We start from the raw sequence: 6,610 nt of genomic DNA, 5'->3' as shown, positions 1-6,610 counted from the left end.
ACCAGCAGGGATTTCCAGGAAGGAGATGGGCTGAAACAGCTCCGTGATTTACCAGCAGAGGAAGTTGTTCAACATCCCTTTTTTCACTGGAGGTTTTCCAGTCCTGGTTCCGCGGTCCGCCCCTTGCCCCTTCCCGGGGCCTGCTGAAGAGCCAGCACAGGGAAGAGGAAGGGGTGAAGATAAGAAAGATTGTTGTAGGAAGAAGGGAATGTGGCTGAAACGGCGGAGTTGTGAGGGAAAGGGAGATGCAAGAGTAGGAGAGTTGAGCTCAACTTCAGCATCAGTAAATCAAAGCCTTGAGTGGGTAACAGTTTTGAGTTGCTCACAAACTAAGTGTTTATTAGTTATTACGACTGAGGAAGGAGATTCCTGCACGCATGGTTTTTCCCCTCTCTGTGCATTTAAGAACAAAGGCATATGGAACATCTCCAGAGAACATTCCCCCACTGCATTATGGCAAATTGTCAAGAAGCCGTTCTGTTGCTGTAAAAACTGAGTAATGTTTACATAGCTGTACATAAGTAGTGTTATGATCAGTACTGATATTTTGATGGTAACAGACAGGCTTTTTATTTCGCTTAGTGGCAATCTGCAATTCATCATTGTATCAGCAACAGAACAGGCTTGTGCATCTTGTAGAATTGCTGACTTGCAAAAGTGTGTCTAACAATTTCATGTGCTTAAACAGTTAAACAGATAATGTCACACTAGGACACAGCTAATAATTAATATTCTATGCAGAACTGGTATTTAAAAAAACAGGCTAGTACGTTGTCCATCTGCGTGTTTCTATTCTGGTGCTGTTGTCAGAGTAACCGTGACACTTTACGCCAACTACTATCTCTTCTTCTGAGTCTAACAAGATCTGGATGACAAATGAATACTGATTTACTTCAATAAATCTGCCAATTCTGTGATCTGTAATGAGCTATGGGCTATGGGTATGTACATTACACTGTATTTTGGGTGTGGAAGAAGTGTTTAATTTGAATTACAAGTGTGTAGCTCCTCCCAGGATCAGATTCCATGGCAGCATGTCCTGTCCTGCCACATGCTAATCCTTCTCCTTGTGTTCCCCAGGAAAACACAGCAATTTTTACTCTGTCTACAGATGGAAATAAAAATGGGCCAAGGAGAAAGGAATACAATTTCTTCTGAATAAAAGGAAATTGCTCTCTCAAAAATGTATGTTTGGTTTGATGTCCCCTGCCTTGATGGTTGTTTAAAGATACTGTGAAAACATTTTTTACACTAAACATGTATTATGCAGTCCAGTGGGACTGCGTGGGTTAGAAATACCTGCACTGGAAAGGCAACTTCAGTAGTCTCCAGGCTTTACCATTAGCTGTAATATGTAGCCAAAACTAAAAACATGATCTATTTTCAAATTTCAACACTGAGAAAACTAGATTTTGTTCATATATGTGATTTCCAATGCCAGGCAGAAGGAATCTAGGCTGTAAAAACATTCAGAGCTTGAATAATGACTTCAAAGCCTAAAGGATCCTTTCTTTTTCTCCAGTTTTAAACCTCAAGTTCCTTGCTTGCAATGAACAATATAACCCTATGCATGAAGAGATACTAAAGATCTGTACCAAGAATTGTATCCTTTCTGTACCGTAATTCTTCCCATCAGAGAGAAGAGCAACACCACTCTCAGAAAAATCCCTTTCCCAACCAAAACATCAGCACAGAATAAAATCTTTAACTCAATTAAGGCATTCCTGAAAGTGTTAAGAAATGGAGATGCTTAATGTAGGCATTGAGGATATTAGTTAGAAAGTGGAAACCAAATCTAAATAACAATTAGCACAGAAAATAAACAATACTATGCATATATTGAAATCTTCTTCATGGGAATAATGAAATTATCCTTTCCTTCCCTCTGCAATTTTCCACCACTTACACACACTTCTAAACACCAATAATTTCATTCACAAGGAAAGAAATCTAAAATACCATCATTTCCAGGGCTGTTCTCCTAATTCTAACATTACATTAAGTGCTAATTTATGTTTTTTTCATAATGATCAGCCTCTTGGCTTTTCAGTAAACTTCTCCCAACCAACCTGCTTTTTTCTATTCCTTTCCCTGTATTTCCTTCTGCAATTTAATTCGCTCTTCCAATAGCTTAACTTTGAATTATTGTCTAATTCTGTTAATTTTGCATAAAATGCCATAAGCAGAAGATAGTTCCTTGCTAGGTAGGCAGATGTGGAAGGGTGGCTATCAGTATTAGGTGTTTTAGAGAAACATTGCATAATTTTTAGAGGACTAAGATTGCAAAAGCAACTAGACTCTGATTATCAGTTATGTCACACAAGTATCAGGACAGAGGGGATTTGGGGTTCATTGATCAATACACAAGCTTCAAAGGGATGAAGGAATTTTTAACATGTATTAATTTTTAAGAACTAAGAAAGAACACTGATCCAAATGCTGCACATATTTCTAAGAAATTTAGTAGGCAGCAGAATAGTAGGACAGAAAAAAGCATGTGATGTGGAAAAGGAAATAGCTTAACCAAAAAACATTTTACTCCATCCTATTAATTCTTTCAGTGCCTCATATTTTCACAGCTTTTTGGCTGGAGTCTGGAACAAAACAGCAAAATAACACAGTGAAACCTCTTGATTAAATGGGTACAGGAAACATTGTTGCTGAAGCCTGCTGTCTCTGTGAGACAGGCACACATGGCAGCAATAGGGACATGTGCAACAGCCCCATGGGACCTGCACCTCCTGGCAAGAGACTGATCCAAAACATACAAATAACAGCATTTAAGAACTATTTATTAATACAAATACATGTTCAGCAACTTTTCCCCACGTACCAACAGCCTTATCTGAACACCAGTAAATATTAATTTCTGCAAGGAAGAGATACCCTAGTTCACTGAATATTATGAAGCAGAGAGAAGATGAAAGAAATGAGTGAAAGCCTGACTCATATACCATTATGTGGCACCATTAGCATGCATTAATGAAGCACTGTGAACCTTACTTTTGAATTGCATTGTTAAGCTTGTGTCACACCCTCAAAGGCATTGAGTCAGGTTTTAATATTCCCTGGTGGTAGAGACTGCAAGGGTAAATGTGGGTAACTGCATTTAAAAGGGTATTTCTGTCACCATTCATCTGCAGCTTCAGCTCATGTTGAGTCCAGACTTTCAAACTTGCATATATTTGATCAATTTTTTAAAAACAGATTTCTGACTAGAATAAATACCATTGTTTTGTCAGATCTGTGAATCCTTAATAACACACAGCTCACTAATTACTGGTTATTAGGGCAGTCTTCATTCACATTTAGACTCATGTAAGTTATGTAAAATGTACACCTATTTTTAAGCACCAGCAAGATCAGATGCATGTAAATACACTATTATATATAAAATAAAAAGAATCCTGTAACCACTTTTTCTAGCTCTTTGATGAAGAAATACGAAATTAATTAGTCATCCACTTGTACAGGCCAATGTCAGCTTTAAAAGCACATTTAATTCTTTTCCAGTGATTTAAATGTAGATTTTAAGTCAATTTTTTAAATTTTCAGTAAGCCAGAGCAATCATACTAATTTCAGTTTAAAAGAATGGCTTATTTCCTTACACATTACTTAAGATGGTCTAAATATATACATATATATTAAAACAAATATATTAAAACAGTAAAATACATGATTCAACTTTTTTTTTGCCTCTGAATTAGGATGGGCCCTTAGTAATAATAACCTTGGTTTTGTTCAGTTTGGATTCATATGCAAATATTAGAGGAAACTTAACATTTGTTAGAATATTCTTCCCCTTTATATTGTTTTAATAACAATAAAATCTTAAAAGGTTTACTGAATAAAGTAGTTTCAACACAGTTTCATGGCCTTGATTTCATGAGTAATTCATTGCAGAGGTCTCAACAGACACCTCAAAGCTGTGGTTCTTGTCCAGCCATTACTACTCTCTCACATTAAAACTGGGTTAAGAGAACTTCCACTTAAACTAAGGTTTTGGGTATCATTTTAGGATGTTGGTCATGCTAATGGGATGCACGTAAACAGGATGTAAGGAACCAGTGACAGCCACATGATAAGCTGGGTTCAGGCAGTGCAGAGGCCAAAGCAGACCATGCCAGGGGTGCCCTGTACCTCATCCTCCCTGAAGGGACACAGCTTTTAGTTGTGAGCTTGTCCCTCTCTGAGCTCCCAGGTGCAGACAGGAGCTGTGCTGCAGTATCAAGCACCTCAAGCTGGGAGCTTTTTTGGCACAAGAACACAAACCAGTAACATCCCTGTCTACTCAAAGTGCTTTCACTATTTTGTTTCATCTTCCCATTCTCTACACAACAGCAGGAGAAAAAGTATTGATGGAAATCTGGTATAGTCTTAGTAGGCATCTCAGCCTGCAGAGTCCATCAAACTGTCACCCAAACTTCCTCAGGCACAAGGAATTCTTCATGACCTTTCACTCCAATCTGACCATATCCTCCCAATACCTGGAATCTGAGTATCAGCTGGATCTAGTTCATTTCCCTGAAGTTTTGGCACTGCAGTGGACCAAAGGCAGATACCGTTTTACTACTGCTGTTTTGTATTAATGTTAGTTTTTATTTGGCTAGTGTTCCAGTGGGTGCAGCAAGCCTTGGAATTTAGAGCATCTACAACCTCACAAATAGCAGAAAAAAAAAGAGAAAAATCCCTCTTGTCTTTCAAACATAAACAGGACATCAGTCTGCAACTGTTGAAACCAGAGTTACCTTTGTGGGTGGCTCTGTACTTTCTGAAAACAGCTTTGTAAGCCACTGCAGGAAGAGGATACTACCATTCATTAAAGTTATATTGGCAATCTGTGTCTCAAAGTCCCAGCTTAGTCATGCATTTAAGTGCCTAATTTCCTCCATATACCAATTATGCACATATTATGGGTATTTTCCAACTGATATCAAAGCTGTCTTGTGCATTGCAGATAAGAAACGTCAACATGAGCATGTTCTGCTCCTTCCTCATTAATGTGCACCACATTGCCTCTCTGTGGCTAAATCTCCCTCACTTCCATACCTCATTTTTTCTGTAATTCCTGATCAGCCTGTTAGCTCTTCAACACCTTCCCTGCAGTAGGAAGAGTTAAGCAATAACAAGGGGATTTTATGCTTTCCCATAGCAAAGAAAAACTGGCTTAGAGCTGTGTGTGATGAAAGGTTTAATTCCACAGCTTAATGCACTGTTGAGGAAACAACTGTCCAACAGAGCAATTGTTAGAGAGGACCTATTTTGTACAGGATGAGAAACCTTTTACATATACAGTGTAAGCACATAAATATTAACAGGAAAACTACTGGTCTAAGTACCTTGTGTCTTCTGTGTTAGACAAATCACTGTGTATGAAGGAAAGACAGTTTATCTGTAGAAGTCCAGGCACCAACCACTTACAGCATCTCTTTAGGCACTCAGGACTCCACCTTTAGAGGTAAGCAGCTAAAATTTTGAATTTTAAGCATTAACCACAACGTATCTGGAAGTCTTACAGGAACCCATCCACCAGAGAATATTTTAGCATCACTGTAAAATAGCACTGTTTTCTTTCTGTAGTTCCACAGCAATTATGAAAGGCAGACAAGATTGTTTCTTATCTTCAGCTGTTGGCTTTTCAAGGCAGTGTCACAGTGCTGACGGCAAAGTAAATCCAAACATGGTCAGGAGCAGCCATTTAATCATCTTTCACTGACAGATTGGAGTTTCTTTTTCCAGTGATACTATATTTAGTAGCATGTAATGAATTTCATGAACATGGATTTTAACACTGTTAAATTGTGCTTATTCTTACTGGCATAGTAAGATTAAGGGTATTTATTAATCTCTCAACATGTTTTGTCTACACAGAGTGGAAGCTATAACAGCACCAGGTAGTCCAATATGGCAAGAGCATACAAAGGAATAGTGCCACATGTGTGGGTTGCAAGTTATCATATCACAGGCAACTTGGAGCATAGCATTGACACCCTGTAATTGTATAAAGTTGCTCTGCAGGAGATAAAAAAGACATATTAGGCTGTGAAAAAGACAAATACCTTTTCTATATACTGACCACAGGTGTATGCAGTATTACAGAACAGTCAGTAAAGCCTAGCAGGAACATCAAGGGATAAGAGAGCAAGAATTGAAAATACCTCCCCATCCCAAATTTTTTTTCTCAAGGAAGCAAACAGTGCTAAGACTCTGCCAGACTACATAAAAACCAGTTGATCCTGCTCTGCTTGCAAGTTATTTTACTTCTGACTAAAAAAAGAAACCATAAAATGGCATCATGTCAGACCTGCAGTGTTTCTTGATTGTCTTGATGTAAGGTCTTCACAGCCTACAATGTAAATTAAAAAGTTTGATCAATTGGTATTATTTCTGTATTTTATTTCAGTCAAGCTCAAAAATCCACCAAACCCCACAGTGGAGTAAGAGCTTGCATAGAACAGAGAAGACTTGATGTAAAATTGTGCTCTCTAGTGGAGAAATTTCATTCTGTGCAATAAAAGTTCAAGCCATGCTGATCCATCCACTTAACCAACAGGTTTTCGGTGCAGAGAAAGTATCAACATTTTCCACAATATGAAAAGAGTGCAAGTG

This window comes from Molothrus aeneus, chromosome 13 (assembly GCF_037042795.1).
Source record: "Molothrus aeneus isolate 106 chromosome 13, BPBGC_Maene_1.0, whole genome shotgun sequence".
NCBI lineage: Eukaryota > Metazoa > Chordata > Aves > Passeriformes > Icteridae > Molothrus > Molothrus aeneus.
The sequence above is the reverse complement of the archived record's forward strand: the minus strand, read 5'-3'. Positions refer to the sequence as shown.